Here is an 18,293-nt window from a genome sequence, read left to right as displayed (position 1 = left end):
ACACAATGCCGAAACTGCCATCTTTGATCGAAACATTGGAATTCCGACTCGTGCTTGCTGTTTCATTCCTTTCTGAGGCAAGGCAGAACACGAGATTGGAAACTGTCAGCCATGCACGTGGTGTGTCAGGCGACGGTGAGATATATTGCTCCATTTTGCTTTTATTTTCGTACATGTCATTCAGAACTCTAGCACGACAAGGAAGTTGTTGAAGAACAGGGATGTGCGGCCGATTTGGTCGTGTCACTTTGGGCTGAAATGCGTGTACTGCAGGAGTCATCCTGGGGCGACAGCGTCGTTGGCTCTGTAGCTCAGGGTTTTCTGCTACTAACTTGTGCTTTCACACGTGGACTACGTTTTTTGTTTTATCCGCGTGATAAGACTGTCATACTTTGAGGACTCGCTGGAAAGACACTGGAGGACTGAGCTTCAACTTTTTTATTTGGTTAAAATTTCTGTTTTTGGCATGAAATGACGGAAACGGATTCGGTGTGAAGACAATTGCCCGCTTGTGCCGGACATGCTAATTACTTCATAATTTTCCTTTTCGTAAGAATAATATATGAGACGCAAGGGATGAAACCACGTGGTTAAAATTTCATGAAATGGAATGCTTTATAAGTTAGGCTAGCGAAGGACGCGCAGTCTTCTTCTTTTTTTAAAGTACAGTCTGCAAATCACAGAATATTTTATATAATAGTCTTTGCGCTGCGTAACAATGGTTAAACTTGCAAAACTTTGCATATTTAGATTACGTAGTCCTTAATACGAGACCGGCTTGTTCACAACAGACTTAGCCCCAGCTGGGTGAGATTGTAGCGGTCACACAACTTTAACGAAATATTAGTTTCGGCCATGCTTCTCGCGACAACCAGCTCCTTCTTCGCATTCACTACGACACATAACGTCTAACAGTGCTCAGAAAGCTTACATGCCACCTTATAAACGATGGACGTAAGGAAGTAATGTGAAATTGCATTTCCTCTTTGCTCTTGACTTTTTGCTCTTGGTCATCACTTCTATTCGCTGTTTTGAGACATGGTATTCCACTGGACAGCCTAATTTTCTTAAAACATGTAGATGTTCAACTATTCTTGAACCAAGTTTCCTGAGCGTTAGCCGTCGGTTGCAGCTGCAGTCGTTGCTAACACTTCGATCTTGGCTCTCTTCCGTGCATGGTGAGCGTCTCGGCAACGGGCTAGTCTGGTTTCTTGTTGTTCGATGGTCTTGACAGCCTGTCTGGCACGGCTGCGGTCTCTGTCCTTATAGAGGCGGTGTATGTGTAGGATGCATCTACCTATGATATATGAAGAAGCAGCGCAGATGGAACTCCACGAGGAGGATATCCTCGCTCTGAGTAGAGAGCGAGGGTGTCAGTGTCAGGCTGTCAGTAAATAGCGAGGGTTAGAGTGAACTAGAATACTATTCTAGTGCCGCGAACGGGGAGGCGTTGGCGTGCTCTTTGGCGTAGAAGACGCGAGATGGCGCCACTTCAACTTTTTCTTTAATTTAATAAATACAATGATTGTATAGTTAACCAATCTAAAACAATAATTAAGATATAGGGAGAAAAATGAGCATGGCAGCTACTGCTACCACCCCGTTTCAAAGGGGACGCTCCTATAGCCCGTCCGTCCGTCCGTCCGTCCGTCCGTCCGTCCGTCCGTCCGTCCGTCCGTCCGTCCGTCCGTCCGTCCGTCCGTCCGTCCGTCCGTCCGTCCGTCCGTCCGTCCATCCGTCCATCCGTCCGTCCATCCATCCATCCATCCATCCATCCATCCATCCATCCATCCATCCATCCATCCATCCATCCATCCATCCATCCATCCATCCATCCATCCATCCATCCATCCATCCATCCATCCATCCATCCATCCATCCATCCATCCATCCATCCATCCATCCATCCATCCATCCATCCATCCATCCATCCATCCATCCATCCATCCATCCATCCATCCAGCGCGCTCGTTTCGGCGCTTGATATTCATAGCTGGCGGCCGATGGCGTGCGCCACGGTTTCTCCTGGAGACCGAAGTGAAAGCGTCGTCGTCGCACCCGTTTATTGCCATGGAGACAGTAGGAAAGGTAGAGAAGAACTAACATATCTTTCTAACATGCCCGGCGTGGCGCAGTCGGTTAACTGGCTTGTTCGGTGATCGTAGGAGTAGGAGCTCGATTCTCAGTGTACGATGATTATTTTTCTTAAAGGTTAGACATAACACCCATCGATATACCGCGGAATCTCGCGGACAGGTCTCGTTTACGCGAGATTTTCTCCATGACCAATTTAAAGCTTTCGACTTAAAACAGTATTTTTCGTGGGCATCACTCTCATGATTCCTATCTATTACGCGAAGAACCATGAGGAGGTGAGGACGCATTGTTTAGTGCTCATAGTCAGGCGTGCAAGCCTTTAATTTGTTGTGGGTTGATGAAAGCTTAAGACGTACCTGAGACGTACCTAGGGCAGCTGCAACCGGGAAGTCGGGAGACGATAGCTTTGCATTATGCGTACAATTTTTCCAGTCTAGGTGTACCAGCCTGCTCCAATTATATATATATATATATATATATATATATATATATATATATATATATATATATATATATATATTGAGCTAGGAGAGCCTTTTTCTCCACTACTCTCATTTAGTACGTCCGGGCCACAATGTTTCCATCTCTGTAATAACTGGGTTCAGATAGATATCGATGTGGACAAGTTTTAAGAGAGAGAGAGAGGTAGAGAAAGAGAGAGAGAGAGTAAACTTTAATTGTTAACGGAACCAGTTTTAAGACGGCTGCACAGGAGCTGCTTACATATTGTTACGAACGAAGAAGAAGCGGACAGTGTTGCGGACAGGAGTGCTCGCGCTAGACCCGCCGACTTTCATTAAAAAAAAAGTAATTTCACTGTCATCGGTTATCTCTCTTTTCTGTGGCTTGCCGACTGCAACAGTGTGGTGGAGGTGCTGGGTATTTCTTCCTTTCTCATCCTGGCCAAAAGCTTCGGAGCACCGCGTCTGCTTTCCGCTGTCGGTAGCGGGTGTTGTGCCAGTGGATCCCGCAGCTGCCACCAATGTTGTGCCGGTGGGGTTATCACACAGTAGCCCACCGTCAACAGGGTTGTGCCAAGGAGTTGGTAACGCAGCTCTCGTCACCCGTTTCGTGAACGAGGGCTGTCAGCTCCCTGGGCGGTAGCGATGAATCCGAGTCGGCGTTGGTGAATGAAGAAAAGGCTTTATACACTATTTACAGGTATTAACACAACAAGATCGGCTCTGGGGCCGAAAGCTAACATAGCCATACGCGACTGTTCTCGCGCAGCGACGGCCGGGGAGATTCCGCCGCGTCCGCACTGTCAGGGGGCGAACTGCTCCCGATGGACGCTCGTGACGAACTCACACTCGGAGTCTCGATTCTCGAACGGAAGCACTTGAGACTCCGTCGCCGAGAACCGTTGACGCTCAAAATGGTCCAATCCGATGGCAGCACTTTCGCAGGGCCAATGGGAGAGCTTGCTGCGCTCTCGCTTCAAATATGCCGCGGGGCGAGAAGGGGTCCACCGTCAGGGCCACGGCGTCGTGCTGTCTGGACGCTCAGCTCATGTTGAAACACGTCGCTTCTCTCCCTTTGGCACGGCTCGCCTCCAGTGCACTGGTCTTTGCAGAGAAGTATCCGTATTTTGTGAAGGAAGCGTTAGCCGAAGAAGTTTGGCGTCCGGCTGAATTTCTGGGTGGCTTTGGCCAGGCACAACACGGGTTTCTGGGACGTGTAGCTTGCATGTTCCCCAGCCTGCTGGACCCGATACAACCTTGAATTTCCACCACCCCGACCTCAAGATACAACTTATACAGCTGGGCCACTTCAGTTTTCGTCTAAGATGAGCGCACAAACTTCACCGCAGCAGGTAATTTTTTTATGTTTGCAGTAGGAGGGACGGCCACAAAGAAAAAAAAAAAACCAAGAAGAGCAGGTTAGAAGTTAGAATTGCAGCTTGGGCATGTTGGTTATGCATCTTGAGGTAACAGCGCGGAACGTGGACGGGAGCACAAGATTAGAGGATGACACAACGAGCGCTGTTGTGTCGTCCTCTAATCTCGTGCTCCCGTCCACGTTCCGCTCTGTTACCTCAAGGTTAGAAGTGTCTTCTTTCGGAGAAAACCCACTGTCTCTATCTGTGTGGCCCTCACCTTCGCGGCACCAGTATAAATGCAGCACCTACTATCTCTACGCATGTTCTGTCGGATTGTGCATTAGTGACGTGGAAACGAACGAACGTTTTGTAAAGGCTTTAGAAATAAGGTTTGACACAACTCCTCTACCGCTATATTTCTCATATGAAAATGCAGCATGAAAAGAAGCGGATGGAAAGAAAGGGGGGCCAAAGTCATAAACCCGCCCACATTTCTCCGGGCGCATTCGCAGATCAAAATATATCCAATGGGGACAGAGGAAAAATTGTACTAGCACTGCATTGATAGATAACAAATGCGGTTGGTTGATTTCGATTGTTGGCAGCAACTGACTGCTTGTGCGTACTTACGGTATGGACAAAAGTACACTAAGCACGCTATTTATTTCTAAAATGTTTTGCAAAATTCGAACTGGCAATCGTGGTATGTGCAAGCCGGTAGTAGACGCCAGTAAGCTTTCACTTGGAATGCAGGAGGCGTGATAGTAACATGAGCACAAAAGCGTGCTCCGTTTACTTATGTCCGCACCTGTACATAATAAAAAAAATTGTCCTGATTTTTTCTGCAAGAGTTCCAGCAGGCACTTCGAATTGAACCGGGAGACGTCGATGAGGCTTTATCGATGTTACACAGTGCACAATGAATGTCGGTCGGGAAGAAATGCATTGTAATGCTGTCTTCCCCCAGCAAAGAGGTGCCAGATGGAATTGAATAGCTCCTTTGTGCCGCTATCATTACCGCTGTTGGGAACATGCCTACTCAATCTTTTGTGCACAGCAACCACTACATTAAAACTCAATTTCCCACCGCCTAGTTCCCGGTTTGTTCCGTTAAAGCCTTCTAGGCGGCCACCACGCAACGTGGATGCCGGATTGATGATCGGCGAGTAATTTATCACAATTCATCACAAAGGTTAAGGAGAACACAGGAGAAATCGCGGATTTCTTTAAATGTAGGACAAGAAATTTACCTCGTACGTTAGGATAAGAAATAAGGAGATACTTAGGCTCCGCGTTAATAACTTCCTTCAGCGATTCCTCTTTACATGCGCACACTATTCTTTTCCCACATCACTAATTACTAAGCTTCAGTTAAGCCAGCGCCGAAGAGCAAAATTTCTGAACCTCAACATTGCGAATCCTTGAGTGCCAGGTGTCTAAAGAAAAACGATGAATAAAATATTGGTGCGCAAAGATGAGCGGGAGCCTCAGCCCGTTAGACAACGTTTCGACAAGACTACTTCTGGAAACGTTGGATAGCGGACTGGGGCTTTCCTTCACCCTTGCTAGATTTCCGTTGACTTGGTGTCTAAAGCGTCTTTCTATTTCAGCTCAGAGCCTCCAGCTGAGCTCTTTCCGACAAAACAAATTTCTATCCACAGGAAAATGGCAGCAAAGAGAGAATGCTCATTTTCAGTCAATCGGTTCACAGCTGCAGAAAAAAAAAAAAAAAAACCATTTTGGTTCTCAGCCTGTTTCTTTCTTTCTTTTTTTTTACTCTGCAGCATACTTTGTACGCATAATAGCTCGTCTTTGCAACATAACGTGTCACTTTATTGAGAAGTTCACGTTTTGTATCACTTTTACCTTTTGTGATACTTGCTTCTGCGGGCCTTCAGTTCCGTCTCAAGCCTTTGCATGGAGCTATGCAAAAGCTGCAAAACAGGAGATATTGCCAGTGTTCTTGACAATTATATGCTATTTTGAAATCAGGAAAGCCTGTATGCGATCCAGCGTAACACAGGTAAGTGGTGCAAAATGCCGGTATAATACGCGGTGAGAAGAATGAGGACTGAATAGAATACTGACGCTTCTGAGTAGAAGTGAATAAGGTGTATACGCCGTCGCCTCAGCAGCAGTCCTTCATTTTAGGCGCCCAAGCAGCCTCCGACTTCCTCAGCTGGCGCTTCGACCTTTAAGGCGCATGTTTTTTTCACCGAGTTTCTTACCTAGTGGAAGGAGGCATAAAAAGGGGAGTGCCTCATTTTTTAGGGAGGTAAAGGTACACGTAGCAATAAAAGAACACACACAAATGTTGTCTTCGTTCGTTCCGAGAGGGGCAAGAGCTCCTCACCGGAAATAGGACTCGGGAGAGTTACGCGCACCGTCTTTCTTCGGAAATGAAGACTGTCGGAAGTGCACCGCCATAGTGCCGGAAGTTTGGCTGCGCAACGCAGCGGTTTCTGTTTATCGCTACAGGCCACTTTGCTGCGTGGGCATATACAAAACAAAATCAAACAGCATTGTCGCGCAAAAGTTTGACTGCCTGTGATTTTTAGCTCTGAAAGCGAGAAACCTTCACGATAACCACTTTGCTGCATTCCTCTCTTTCTCTTGTAAATGGAACTACAATTATCTGGAGGCAAACTAAAAGGCCCTCGGTTAATAAAAGCCGGGCGTCTGCTCGGCGTACCGAATCAGTTTCAGGGCCTTTTGTGGCCTTCCCGGAAGGTAGGTTACAACGCAAATTGGGCAGCAAAATGTGCTGTTCCAATTTTCGGAGGTGTCGCGGGATAGCTGCGTGGAGTGTCAAAAAAATTGAAAAGGGCGCTTCAGCCCTTCGTCATCTAGATGCAAGTACAGATTCTGGCGTTTCTGTAAGAAATGAAAGGATCATTTACACACGCTAAAAGCAGAATTTGGAAAATATTTAAAGTCTTCAGGAATCAGAGCAGTCTTGATTTGTTAAGTTCTATATTTTAGCCATTTCTTACATTTCTGGTCAGACAACAATAGTCGTAAATAAAGAAAACCAACGTGAGCAGTCACAAACTCAAAGCTGAAAGTACTATTCAATAAATTGAAGAGGACTGTATGGAAGAGAATGCTTGGAAACGTTAACTTACCTTCCTCGTTAATTGCTCATTTATTTGGTCATACCTTGATAAGTACGATTGGTAGTACTTTGAATGTTGAACAAAAAACAAAAACAAAAAGAAAGCGCCGCGCTAAGAAAGGCAGAAAAGCCCTTCTTAGGGTTCCACTAGAAAATGGAAGTTAAACCAAACAACGCGGATTATTTAGGCAGTGGTAGTAGCGATTTCAGCTGAAGCGCGTTTTCAAGTTCTTGACCTTTTCTGCTTGCCTGCTTTCCTGGCTAGGCGATGAGGAACCTAAGGCTAACAACTGCTGGCTCTTTCTAACTTATTCTTCGTGATACTTGCTTCCAAATCTTGCGACAGTGGCCAATGGTTGAGACATCATCGGGAAAATGACGAACCTCTGGAAGTAGGCCGAAGAATTCGGCAGAGGTGAAACTAGCACTCCCTCAGCATTGACCCAGATGCTTAGATTAAACATACCCACTGTGCAATATTGATCGATGACTAGCCCATAAGTCACTTCTGAACCATGAAGACAGCCAGGAACTGAATATATGGTTATGTAATCATGAGGCGAAGTCAATGACGTGAAACTGCTCACAGACTCAATACTGAATTACAAGAGTGAGATGAACTTAACTTACGCAGTACGAGCAAATCCCACAAGGTAACTCACGCTTTTTACAGCTGGAAAGAAGAATGATTAAACGGATTTGATTTCAACATTGTCTTCAAAATAAAATGCCTGTTCTTTTGTCTCAGCTTCAGGGATGCCGGTTACAGAGTGATCTCGCGTTCAAAGTTATAGCATATTACCTACGTTCTTTAGAAATTTGGGATGACAATCTGGTGGAGCCATATCAGAATTCTCGAGAACTTCAATAGCCTTTTTAGTGCTCTACGCACTATCGAATGCGATCACGTGACTATTATATCGCGTACGTGCACGAAATTGGTTGTCTGCTCTAGGGGTGGTCAAAAAGGCGCATTTTGTTGAACTCCGCTTTTAGTATAAATCGTTTTTATGATCTGCGTTACGGTAAAAAACATTGCTAGCTAAAAGCTTCAATGAACTTGGCAAGCTCACCAGCCGTAATGCAGAACAATGACTAGGGCATGCTGTCGATGCCTTAAACATGCAACCGCTCTCGAATACTTTATGATTCTTTAATATTTCTGCTCTGCTTCAGAAAACTCCAACTTCCTTCTATCGTTCTGTGGCTAAACAACTCTCATGGATTGCGAAGTAGTTTCGCAGTTGCACTCAGATTAATAGCGTGTCCAACTTGAGCTAGGATTCGATTAGCGTAATTTGCGGGCCTCAATTCGACTATTCGAGAAAGCGGCGTCTAAGTTAGGAACACCACGCGCAGATTCAGGCTACCTACCTAACTGAGGAATTAACTTGGTTCAGCCATCTGTGTCGGCAGAAACTTTGAGCGCCCGCTATAGCGTATGCAAGCGCAACGATAGAGGGCGTCTTGTTTTTATAACTGGACGCCCAATCGAATGCCACCTGGATGAATTCCATGGGCCATAAATGGTGAAACAATGGTCGGGAATGCAGGATCAAAAAAAGAAAAAAAAAAGAAAAGGCTGCAATTCGCAGTTTTGACAAACAATTCTGCAGCGATAGACAATTATCAATTATCAAGGTCGGGGAGGATACGTATCCTCTTCATTTGCTTCAACGTTACTATAGCCTTGCGCTACAAAAAACAAAAAAAAAAAAGCAAAAAACAAAACAAAAACAAACGCTGCGGCAGTGCGTGTCTCATACTTGCTGTGCATAGTTATTGGGTTCACGCAAAACAAGAGACTAAAATGTATGCAGGGCAAGAGCGAGAAATAGAAGAATAGAAAGGCACGGAAGTTGATCTGGTGAGGCCTGGTATGCTATACCCTGCACTCAGGAATGGAGACGAACATGTAAATCCTACATTGCGGTGGGCCTCGCACTAAATAAATAGGTTCATTTTTGAATGTCCTGCTAAAGGGGTACTGGTCTGTTGAGCACTTCTATAAGGTTAGTTTCAGTTCGATATGAAAACAAAAGGAGGTCCCTGCACGAAAAGAAAAGGATTTTAAAACGCCCACTGCATTGCATGGGAAATTGATATTGAACTAGATTTCATGTTTCGTAGCGCAATAAGACAGCATAGAGGAGCACGCTGTCCTGTTCACTTATCAAAGCGCCTAAAGCTAACCACAAATTTTGAGAATTTTCACGTGCGGTGGTTATTTGCAAACAGCTCATTTTTTATTATTTCATAGTTGGCACAATATTAAGCAAAAAATTGGACTATAACAATATCTGGCCGGAAACGAATTGGATAAAGGCAGACATCGGCAGCTGTTATGCGGTAAATTCAAGCTGGAGCCCCCATGTACGACAACGATGAACTTCAGGCCCACCCGAATGCCGCCTGGATGGTATCCATGGACCGATCTCTTATATGACTTACTTTGCCGCTTACACCACTTTTTTCCCCATGTTTCTAATTGGGAATGTAGGGCACCATGGCAGCCATTGAAAAAGCCTAATTTGTACGAACCCTCTTTTTTATTAGTTTGTTTCTTTTATTTTTCTTTATTATCTGCACAAACGATGATCGATGTCCTTCTCGGAGACACCCTTGCTGCTGCGCAGCGACCAGAATGGGTGTGCCTATAGGCTTCAAGTGAGGGCTTCACGATGGGTCTCAGAGAAGGCCTGGCCGGTTCCTCGGGAGTGAATCAAGACGGCAGAATTCCGGTTCCGGGGAGCTCTTCCCGCTGTGTCTGAGCGAATCTCTTCGAATCGACTGGCCGAAGATGCCGCCGGAGTCCAAGAACTACCGGCCTGCAACTAAGGAGACTGTCCCACCTTCCGGGTCTAACCCCTGAAGACCGGGATAGTCACTCTGTTGGACGAATAAAAGTTCTCTCTCTCTCTCTCTCTCTCTCTCTCTCTCTCTCTCTCTCTCTCTCTCTCTCTCTCTCTCTCTCTCTCTCTCTCTCTCTCTCTCTCTCTCTCTTTTCTCCCTTCATCTTTACAGTTGGGAATTGTTTTGGTACAGCAGAGCGCCGGAGAATTTCGAGCTGCTAAGAGTTCACCGAATTTGTAGTGAAGGTAACGAAACGGAATCGCAGCACCTTACCTTTTCTTTGAAGTGCCGATTGCTGCTTTCTGTTAAGATCTGAGATAGTATTATTTGCATTTATCCAGAGGGACAGGTTAACTTCATATCTTGGCAAAGGTTTGAAAATACAGAGTATCTTAAATTAAATAGAGATCCTGAATTTATATTTAGTACTATATTGTAAGTTTATTTGTTTTAATATTCCAGCAGCAGTTTTCAACTGTATGCATGCTCTGAGAAGGAGGCTAAGGGGTAACGACTCCTTTATTCAGCAGTATTTTGCGCATACTGTCCTAGTACGTGTTTTCAAGCGCGACGAACAGCAGTATCGGAATTTAGCTGCCTCTGTTTAGACACTTAACGAGTGCCTCCAGGGGCAGCCCTGTATCGATTAGTTTCTTCTGCTTCCAAGCACGTCCGAAAGGTCGCATCTCTGAAGAAAAATCATCTACAATATTTCGTGCTCTGAACGCCCCGCGTCATACATTGCGAGACCAAAAATATTATTCGGAGATGCGTGCTACACGGGAAGTGTCCGGTCAGCCGACACCGAACACAGACTCCTCGCCGAGCACTGCGAGTTCTGCGACACCAAAGTCCATTTTGAAGAAGCGAGCGTGTTGGCCGTAGAACATAACTGCTTTAACCGAGAAAGGCCCCTGGAAATGTCCCCTCGGCATACGGAGTGGTCTGCGTCTCGTGGCAACAAGAGAAGAAGCAGAGGCCGCCTCCTGCTGCCGATCACAAATTTCTCATCGCCCCTGAAGAGGCGGCCGAGTAGGTGTTGTAACGTGGGGCGAATAATTAAATTGTTTGTATGGTGTTGCTATTTCTAGACTTCTTGTTGTCATGCTGATATATTTTTATTCGCTTATTTTTACTTCAGCAACCTGCATATATGATTGGCTCATCCTTTCTATTCATAGTTAATTCCCTTTCAGGCTAATGTTTTTTTCTTCGTACAGGGTACAAAGAAAACTGCTCTAAGTCCTTAATTCTTTCGTGCGATTTACTTTAATCCGGCCTTACTTTGCGTTCTCATTGTGAGAGAAACCCTTGAGTCGAGCACAATTAATTTATCTGCACGCCTACACGGTTATATAAGTTTTTCACAAGTGTAATATTTAACTTTCTGTTACCATATCAATTCTTGTGGGTTGGCCGGCAGAATATGATTTTTCAGCAAAAACAAATCGCGACTGTAAGCACTGTGCTTCCCGCACAATTACATGTGATTGTCGTTTTCCCTCAAATACGCACAAATTATGGCTTGCAGTAGATCCACCAACAATTAATATAATTATGTTCGAAATACCAGGCCTTAATTTCATGCGTTCAAGAATGCCACACAGTTGCTCATTTTAGAAATAAAACATGGTCCAACCTTTTTGAGCCTGATAGCAACTTTATTATCAGCCTCATGCTAACCATAAAATCAGTGCCGTGCTTTCGATTATGTTTGTGTTAGCGCTTATGTATCGTGAATTTTTTATGTCAAGGTAAAATAAGCTCGAATGACATATGTTGCTGCTTTGCTTGCAATACTGAGTGAAATTGTCTCTCTTCCTATTATATATAATATACTCTAGCTTCTTCAGTGTATCTACTCATTCTGTTCTTTCTGCTGTTTTTCTGGCTGGCCCTGAATTGCAAATAATGTGTGGACGTAAGCAAGGAGGCATCGTAGTAAACTTTCCTCGCACCTATCGGGCATATTGTGCAGTGCATAAACTTAATAACAATTAAGTGCAGAGAAGGGAAGATTCGTTGGTCGGAAATTCCTTATAAAAACATGGATAATGGTGTTATAAGTTATAGTGACTGTAAAGACGTAATTATTTTTCTGGCTATATACGACAAGTAACAAGAAACTCAACTGACGCGTTATACTTCCAAAGAAAAATCTGGGGATTACGCAGGGCACATTGCGACGCACTCAAGGATAGCAAAACATTATTGGCGCCTTTAATAATATTACTGCTTTCGAACATCCAAAGCCTGCTTTATTCAATATTGCTGATTCCAGTGGTGGTATCCCGTATAGTAGTCGTACAGATCCATTATGCCAACAGCGCAAAAGAACAAATTCTGTGCAATGGCGTAGCAGGTACAATTGTCGCCGCAGTCCTCGTCACTTGAACACTACGAAGAAGGTGCATCCAAAAAATTTACAACGATATAGTTTCAGACAAGGCGGAACAGGAGACACATTTTTCTTTTTTTTTTTTTTTGGCTGACACCTTTTTTTTTTCGGGAACAGTAAAAAAAGGACCGATAAAGTAATTTAGTCACGTTTAATCGATGCATGAAAAGCTTCACATAACGAAAAATGATTAAGCAGAAACGAACAGATATTTCCCAGACGTGCTTTGTATATAATTTACAACTTCTTTTTGCCAATACGTAAGTGCGCCCCTACTGCATGTCATTTAGATTCTTGCCCATTTTGATGTCTTCAGCTGGCCAAGAGAAGAGGGCCCAGATGAATAGTCTAACGATTGCTGCGTGGAGACCTTAACAAAAGACGCCATTACAACAGACAAGAAGTACGAATTCTCGACTGAAATCGATATCCTGAAATAATCATATTTACATCTGTTTAAGAAGGATGCCTGAGTTCCGAGGTCCGAAACCCTTTTAAGTGTAAAAGTTGCTAAAACACAACAGAGGACGACTAGCAAAATTTGAAAACACGCATAATTGTTTTATTTATTATTTAGTAGTACTGAGACGCAAAAGTATAGCATGTGAGTACGTCATTATGCATTGATAGGCATTTGAAGCGAGTGAAAAACATCCTAATGCACCATAAATGTTACTCCATAATCGCAACAAATGAGTCATGAAATTCATGCCCCACAAAAAAAAAAAAGAAAAAAAAATCTGCGTTCACAGAGATATCACTTTCTCTTCAAGTCCTGCGAAGTAAATACCAATTATTGTCGAAAGGCTGTTTGGGGGCCATTAGTTGGAGATATATTTCGGCGGAAATTTCCACGTCTCGCTCTGAGAAGGCGTTTTTGTTTCTTGTTTTTGTATAAGGTACTTTCTTCTCTGGGCGAACTACCATTAAGTGGAATTAACAAAGCACATTGCGGGGGTAGTTGACGAAGCATGGTTTCGTAACAAGTTATTCAGCGCTACATAAAAGACACAACAAAGACAGCGAATTAAGATTATTAAATAGATGGAAGAATGTAATCTGCTCTTCTTAATCCAGCAAGATATTTCCTACACGCATGCGCTCTCGCTCTCGCATTATGTATAAATGCAGGGTGCGTCTGTATCAATATAATTAGTTGGAGTCAGCGCCTGTCTCGTGTATTCCTTCCTACGTCCGTGTCTTTCATCTAGTGCCAAAGAACTTGCTACGAAACCATGTTGAATTAAGTTTAATGTTTCACGTAATGGAATGAAATTATTTGCCGTTATCGCGAGGGTGGAGACAGGTCCCTTTGCAGCAAACTCTCCTTGGATTACGAAGTCATCAGCGATGTTTTTCCTGACAGCCGGAGTTTTTCATAGTCAAAGCCTAATTTATACCGTGACTAAACACGTTTATGGCTTTCAGTCGTTTCCTATTTATTGAAAAAAGAAAGGTGACAATGCAATGTCAAGCCCGAAACATAAGTGAGCTTTATATGTGAAAAACAAACGAACAACATGCGATAATAAACAAACAAAATGTACGAAAACAAAGAACAAATGCCATCAGAAATGAAAGGAAAAGACAGAATTGGAAGCCTTTGGCTTTCAATTTAATGTGCTGTCTTCTTGTGTGTGATGCTTTTCCATTTTATTTATTTTTTTGCAATATGCGCAAAGTTCCTGGTCTCTGCAGTCTCGCGCTCCTCTTTGTCTTTCTATCCTGTGAATTAAAATGGTTAAACATTATTTCCTCCTTTAAAAAATGTGTTTCATTGCGATCAAGACTGCGATGTTTGTTCAAAGAGAATGCGTGAAAAATACTCTCCGTTTATGTGCTTGTCAACTCCTTTGATATTGTTTTGGCATAGTTCGAATAAATGTGCGTATACAGTGGAATGCGCCGAAATCCAAGACGATCTAAATATAATTTTTTTTTCGCAGATTGTGAACTCATGATCTAACTACAGCATGCATAATGATGTGAAGGAAAAATATTGAACTTATAGCTGGTCTATCCGAATAAAACGCTTGTCTCTATGTTTAGGTGAAACGACTGAAACGACCCTGGGAAGAAAACATTTCGTAAATGGCAGCTGACTCTAAGCACAAGTTAACTTACCTGCCTGGGCGGATACTCGCAGAATTCAATACTTTCAAGTCCATATTTCGCCGCTACAGAGTTGAATTGCCCACATCTGAAAACATGGTAGTGTTTTAAGCTACTAGTGCTCCCCATAGCTGAGACAGGTCTCACTGTGCTTAGCTAATCACTGATTGAATTCACATGCCAAAAAAACAAAGCAACAACAACACTGTGATGTTTGAGGCCTGCCGTGGTGGTTGCTTCAGTAACTTTGCCTACCTACAGTCTTTTAATATGCGGCGGTAGTGTGCCTACAAGACTGATTAACTGATATTTCGCAGTCGTTGCCTTGCCTATTGAATTTGCTGAGGCTAAGTTAAATTATTTCTGTTATTTGGTGTTAACATCACACCCCGATAAAATTCTTGTAACGGGAATCAACAGAGCACGGTGGATATTACAGTAAAAACCAAATACACTTACCCGTAAAGATGTAGAAATGCCACCAATGCTCTATGTGTTCAAACTATATATTTACCGTAGTTCTGTCTGTCCACCGCTGGCCACCGATCAGAATATTCAATCGAGCAAATCAAGCGCGTTGCTATAATTTTATGGACGCATCGCCTCCACGTTTAAGCACATGAGGTCTCAGTGTTAATGGCTGGCGTTACAGGTTCGTCATACGGCCCTCAGTAGCGTACACTGACCTCTCACCGACGGGCAGGCGCACCACACGGCTATGCATACCTGTGGTAATTTAACCTGTTAATTCATATTATCTGCCGTTTTGCGTTTTGCTGCATGCACAGCAGATGGTACTTTCAAGTACGCCAATGATGTGACAGGTGGTTGGTTCAAATATCGCTTTATGCAATATTTAGCTCCATGAGCGCGATATGGAATTTACTGCTTTGTTATTTCCTCTTTATTATCAGGTACGCACATTAGCATACAGTTCCAAGCTGCCACAGTGTTTGAAAGACACCCCGACATAGATTTTAGGGACATTTTTTTAACCTACACTGCTTTTTACATCTACTGTTTTTCATCTGTTTCCTATAGCTCGTGCCGTGCTTATGAGCTGTCAAACAGGGATGTCCATTATCGCTACTTCAGTTAGCACTTTACGTAAAGCCGCTAGGTAGCAGCAATCTGCATAGGAATGCTAATCGAGGTATCAGCATCGTAGATAAGCAACCGAAATTTCTAACTCATGGAAATGATCGCGTTTTTATTGCGAAATCAATCCTACGACAGCCAAAGTGCGACCTCGGGTGGCCGCATCTACGCCGTGAAGAGGCGTACGTAGCTATGGTCTCCTCATAAAAAAATCAGCCTGCCATGACATTTGAATTCACGTTACCCCTATGTCATGGGCAGGAGCTGCCTACTCGGATCACTCCTTTCATATGGGAGGGTGATATCAGAATTAGCCTGCTAGAACCGTTTGCATTCTCGTTACCCCTACGATACGCCGGCACGTCCATACGGCTTGGTTGAAGCCTGACTTTATATGTGGGCTGGTAACTTACGCTTTTAGAGATATCTTCGAGGAAACAGTGAAAAAACAAAGGAAAACAATGCGACTATACGTATAACGTAGTGGAAGTTAATTTAAGAAAGTGGAATCTAAAACTGGCCGGTAATATTTATGGAAGAGCACTCTGTGAGTGAATGGCGATTGCGTCAGTTTATGGTGTGCAAGACTTTGGCTTGGATAACTACACGTAACGAACCAGAGGGAAAGTTTGAAGAGTCACCAGCTGCTGATGTACACAAAGCAAGAAGAAAAAGGTGAGTTTAAGATTTTCAAGCTTTTTGCTGAAATGCAAGGCAAATTGCTAAGCTTCTTTTTGGTTGTTTTTCGTGGTTTTAGATAACTGAATTTGTAAATTCTAAGGCACGCTGCATTGGCCGTCTTGTTATTTTAGAACACATTCCATTCTTGTAGCCTTAGTTACTTCTTTTTGCTTGATTGTAGTTTCTATTGAGTTCTGCGCTTAGAAAATGGGCTCTACAAAAGGAAACGGCGAAATTCATTCACCATACTCACTGCTGCATTCCAATGAACGTGAAAAGTAATCCTATGAAAAAGAAATAGTTTCGCATGTCCTGCCTTAATGCAGCTTCTCCTCACACTGACAACTGATGATTTCTTGAGCAGAGAATTATGTCCTTTTGAGCTTTCTGAGGTTATATACTCATTGTAAATCATGATGTGCAAGGGATTTGACATTTCGAAAGTGTAATGAATTCTTTAGATAATATATTTGGGAAAGTTTGTCATTGCTATGGCATGATATCCGTATAAAGAAATTTCAATGCGGTACGAATGATGATGAAATTGAAGAAAACAGGGAAATATAAGGCCAGTGAATAGATGGCAACATCTGCTTAAAGCGTTTGACTGCTTTATGTTCTCAAGCTTTATCTATTTTGTTCGCCATAGCACTAGCGAAATGAATTCGTTGGGTAATATTTTACATACTCCTCTTTTGAACTTCAAATTTTTGACGCAGTTGTGGGCTAGGCTAAAATATATCTCGAACCCATGGGTCACAGTTGGAAAAAGATGGAGGCGATTGAATATGTGACGCAATGTTCGGACGCATCTGCATTTTAAACTGATGTCTGTTTGAACAAATGTCATTTTATAGGTGCGGCCAAAATATTACGATTCAGGCTTCTTATGTGAAAAAGTTCCTCGCATATTTTGTAGAAATGGTGCGATGGTTATTTGAGTGTATATGCGAGCGAGCCATCGACAGGTCCTAACACACACACACACACACACACACACACACACACACACACACACACACACACACACACACACACACACACACACACACACACACACACACACACACACACACACACACACACACACACACACACACACACACACACACACACACACACACACACACACACACACACACACACACACACACACACACACACACACACACACACACACACACACACACACACACACACACACACACACACACACACACACACACACACACACACACACACACACACACACACACACACACACACACACACACACACACACACACACACACACACACACACACACGCACACGCACACGCACGCGCACGCGCACACGCACACACACACGCACACGCGCACGCGCACACGCACACGCACACACACACGCACACGCACACGCACACGCACACGCACACGCACACGCACACGCACACACACACGCACACGCACACGCACACACACACGCACACGCACACGCACACGCACACGCACACGCACACACTTATATATATATATATAGATATAGATATTATATAATTTAAAGGAACGAACAGTCTACGAGTCCAACGTAAACGTTGGGGACATTTAGTTTGTTTATACGTGTCTTGATATATTTATATAGGCCCCTCGTAATATTCGCTAGGTCATGCGCAACAAAAAGTTTTGTATTCGAGGCGTGCTGTTTGATATTATGGGTGGGTCGAACCGCTGCTTTCTTGTGCATTTAAAAAAAGTGTCTATATTTATTCGCGTGTAAAGAAACATAATTTGTAATCTATCTATCCCAAATCCAACGTGTCAACAGTCATATGCCCTCTTTGCACTGTCCGAATGTCATGCATTAAACTTAAGACAAATTGTCGCGCGAATAAATGTCACACGAGCTTTCCTTGGTGATTTCTAGCACTCTTTTTTCTACCACATGTGCATGCATATAACACGCACAGGCTCAGTGAAAAACCGGTGAATTGGAATAGTCAGAAACAATTGGTTCATTTCTTTGAGTCACAGATCACACATTAAACATAGTTCTAGTTGTCCAAAAATACAGTGCGTAAAAACATTAACATTCTTAGGACGCCATTAATTAATTTCTTTATCCCAGTTGCCTTCCACATAT

The 18,293-nt window shown here is 43.5% G+C and overlaps 1 long non-coding RNA gene across 1 annotated transcript; it reads right to left on the bottom strand.

Moving 5' to 3' along the window:
• Positions 1-12,126: 12,126 nt before the first annotated feature.
• LOC146197389 (uncharacterized) lies at positions 12,127-16,529 on the bottom strand. Its single transcript, XR_014705666.1, has 3 exons — positions 16,427-16,529; positions 14,407-14,482; positions 12,127-12,281 (listed from the first exon to the last, which is right to left on the bottom strand). It is a non-coding gene; the product is annotated as an uncharacterized LOC146197389 (long non-coding RNA).
• Positions 16,530-18,293: the final 1,764 nt, after the last annotated feature.

This window comes from Amblyomma maculatum, chromosome 3, assembly GCF_055883805.1.
Source record: "Amblyomma maculatum isolate TAMU_Amacu chromosome 3, ASM5588380v1, whole genome shotgun sequence".
NCBI lineage: Eukaryota > Metazoa > Arthropoda > Arachnida > Ixodida > Ixodidae > Amblyomma > Amblyomma maculatum.
The sequence above is the reverse complement of the archived record's forward strand: the minus strand, read 5'-3'. Positions and strand labels throughout refer to the sequence as shown.